General features: G+C 39.1%; 1 pseudogene; it reads left to right on the top strand.

The window, feature by feature from the left end:
- Positions 1-1,420: 1,420 nt before the first annotated feature.
- Positions 1,421-2,544, top strand: LOC111154315 (annotated as a pseudogene).
- The last annotated feature ends 1,250 nt before the right edge of the window (positions 2,545-3,794 follow it).

Below are 3,794 nucleotides of genomic sequence, written 5' to 3'. Positions count from 1 at the left end.
TTTGAAATTAAGGAGAAGGGGCACCTGGGTGGTTCAGTGGGTTAAGCCTCTGCCTTTGGCTCAGGTCATGATCTCAGGGTCCTGGGATCGAGTCCCACATCGGGCTCTCTGCTCAGTGGGGAGCATGCTTCCTCCTTTCTCTCTCTCTGCCTGCCTCTCTGCTTACTTGTGATCTCTCTCTCTCTCTCTGTCAAATAAATAAATAAATAAATTCTTTAAAAAAAAAAAAAAAAGAAAGAAATTAAGAAAATCTTGAAAGACACCAGGAGAGGGGGTGGAAGGACACCTTACCTCCAGAGTAACAAAAATAAGAATTACATGCAACTTCTCCTAAGAAACCTTGAGAGTAGAGTAGGGGTTGCCTAGGTGGCTCAGTCAGTTAAGAGTCTGACTCATGATTTCAGCTCAGGTCATGATCTTTGGGTCTGGAATCGAGCCCTGTGTCGGGTTCTGTGCTGGTCATGGAGCCTGCTTAAGGCTCCTATCCTATCTCTCCTTCTCCTTCCTTCTGCCTGTTCCCCCTAAAAAAAAAGAGGTGGGGAGTAAAATATATACAGTGCAGGCATGCTTCAATGTATTGTGCTTCACAGATGCTGTATTTTTTTACAAATTGAAGGTTTGTGGGCACCCTGCATACAGCAAATCTATTGGTGCTATTTTTCCAACAGCATTTGTTCATTTCATGTCTCTGTATCACATTTTGGTAGTTCTTGTGGTATTTCAAACATTTTCATTATTATTTTATTTGTTATGGTGATCTGTGATCTGTAATCTTTGATGTTACTACTGTCATTGTTTTGGGGTGCCACCCACTGCGGCCATACAAGACAGCAAACTTAATTGATAAATGTTATGTGTGTTTTGACTGCTCTACAAGCTGACCATTCTCCCATCTCCCTCTCCATCGCCTCCCTATTTGCCGAGACACAAGACTATTAAAATTACGCCAATTAATAACTCTGCAATGGCCTCTAAGTGTTCAAGTGAAAGGAAGAACCACACATTTCTCACTTTAAAAGCTAGAGATAATTAAGCTTAGTGAAGAAGGCATGTCAAAAGCTGACATAGGCTGAAAGCTAGGCCTCTTACACCCAACTGTGAGCCAAAAAAGGGATAAGTTTGAAGGAAATTAAAGTGCTACCCCAGTGAACATGTGACTGATAAGAAAGCAGCCTTATTGCTGATATGGAGAAAGTTTTAGTGGTCTGGATAGAAGATCAAACCAGCCACAACATCCCCTTAAGCCAACACCTAATCCAGAGCAAAGCCTTAACTCTCTTCTTTCTCTGAAGGCTGACCAGTGAGAAAGCTGCAGAAGAAAAGTCTGAAGTTAGCAGAGGTTGGTTCATAAGGTTTAAGGAAAAAGGGCATCCTATGATGCCACAAAAGCTTAATCAGTGGACCTTCTCTATGGGCTAAGATGGATCTCATACTTGGTTTTGCAGATTCTTTTTTTTTTTTTTTACACCATACATCTATCCGGTTTCACTGTCTGAGGATGACCTCTTCCAATAAACTATTAGTCTCCAGACTGTAACAAATCCTGGTGTTTATATACTTTATTTCACCTTTGCAACACTGAGCTATTATTTTATCTTTTACCATTCATTAATGAAGCATCCATAACTTTTAAAGAATTAAGTCTATAGAAAGATTACATTTGCTGTCCAATTATTGCCATAGATTAATATTCCTACTGTTTCATTATTTCTGCTAGAGTTGAGAGATTACAGCAAACTATATGATGACATAGGAGAGTTTCCAAGTGGCTGGTTTCAGCTCATTATTAATATACTTTCTTTCCTCTTTTTCACTGATATCCTGATCTACTGGATTCACAGAGGCCTTCATCATAGACTTGTGTAGAAGCACATATATAAACCTCATCATCTCTGGAAGTTCCAAACTCCATTTGCAAATCATGCTTTTCATTCTTTGGAGGGCTTCCTTCAGAATCTACCCTGTCATATATACCCTTTTATCTTTCCATTACACAAGGTAGTTTATTTAAGTTGGTACATCTTGATCAACATCTGGACAATTACCATTCATGATGGCGATTTCCATGTTCCCCAAATCTGAAGGCCATTTATTAATGGCTCAGCTCATCATACAGACCACCAAATCATTCTTTGACTACAACTATGGATAGTATTTCACCTTGTGGGAGAGAATTAGAGGCTTGTTTAAAAATCCTTCCTCCTTTGGGATACCTGGATGGCTTAGTCACTTGAGCATCTGACTCGGTTTTCGGCTCAGGTCCTGATCTTAGGATCCTGAGACTGAGCTCCATTCTGGGCTCCATGCTCAGCAGGGAGTTAGCTTCTCTCCCTCTGTGTCTGCCCCCACCCCCTGCTTGTGCTCTCTCTCTCTCTTTCTGAAATAAATAAGTAGGTCTTTAAAAAAAAAAAAATCCTTCCTCCTTTCAAGGGAAGGGACCCACTTAGTTATATGAAGATGACAAAAGAAAAGTGCAAAAGTCATTCAGAAAATGGTTGTAAAAATGAAAAATTATTCAGTTGAGAGTTTACAAAGGCTGAGTAGATTGTTGCCCTTTTATTAAATATTTTGAAATATTTGTAATAAGGAAAAATAATCTACATACATAGAACCAAGCGACATAGCCAGTAACTAGTATTTGAAAGTCTGCATTGTGGGTACTATTGAGGAATGATTGTGATGGTAGATGAAGGAAAGATGCTATGAACACCAAAATTTTAACCTTGTGCTTACAATACTAGGTGTTGGTCTAAAGGACAAGTCATGTCTTTCTAGCGAGCATATCTGTAATTTGTATGGCCTCAACAACAGTTTTTATAAAGATAGAGAATAAATTACTGAGGAGACTAGGTTATGATCTTTTGCTTTAAGCCATCCCTGAGGTTTAAGGAAAGGAACCATCTCCATAACAGAGAAGCGTAAAGTAAAGCAAGTGCTAATGTAGAAGTTTCAGCAAGTTCTCCAGATCTACTAAGATAATTAATGAGGATGGCTACACTAAACAACAGATTTTCAATGTAGATAAAATAGCCTTCCATTGGAAGAAGATGCCACTTGGGAGTTTCATAGTGAGAGAGGAGAAGTCAGTGCTGGATTCAAAGCTTCAAAGGACAGGCTGACTCTCTTGTTGGGGGTTGATGCAGTCGGCAACTTCCAGCTGAATGCCCATTCACCGTTCCGAAAATCCTAGGGTCCTTAAGAATTACCCTAGACCTATTCTGCCTGCACTTTGCAAATGGGACAACAAAGCCTGGATCTATTTACAACGTGGTTTGTATTTTAAGCCCACTGTCAAGAACTACCACTCAAGGAAAAAAAAAATCCTCTCAAAATATACTGCACACTGATGATGCATCTGGTTATCCAAGAGTTCTGACGGAGATATATGAAATTAACACTGTTTTTGTGCCTACTAACACAACATCCATTCTGTAGTGAATAGATCAAGAAATAATTTTGTCTTTCAAGTCTTATTACTTAAGAAATAGATTTCATAGGGCTATAGATGCCATAGATAGTGATTCTTCTGATGAATCTGGGCAAAGTAAATTGAAAATCTTCTGGAAAGTATTCATCATTCTAGATGCCATTAAGAATATCGGTGATTCATAGGAAGAGGTCAAAATCCAACATCAATAGTTGTGCGGAAGAAGTTGATTCCAGCCCTCATGGATGACTTTGAGGGGTTCGAGACTTTAGTAAAGAAAGCAACTACAGATGTGGTGGAAATAGCAAGAGAACTAATAAAATTTAAAGTGCAGCCTAAAGATGTGACTGACTTGCTACAATCTCAT

Source organism: Enhydra lutris, unplaced genomic scaffold, assembly GCF_002288905.1.
Source record: "Enhydra lutris kenyoni isolate GAN:26980312 unplaced genomic scaffold, ASM228890v2 scaffoldscaffold36, whole genome shotgun sequence".
Taxonomy (NCBI): Eukaryota; Metazoa; Chordata; class Mammalia; order Carnivora; family Mustelidae; genus Enhydra; species Enhydra lutris.
The sequence above is the reverse complement of the archived record's forward strand: the minus strand, read 5'-3'. Positions and strand labels throughout refer to the sequence as shown.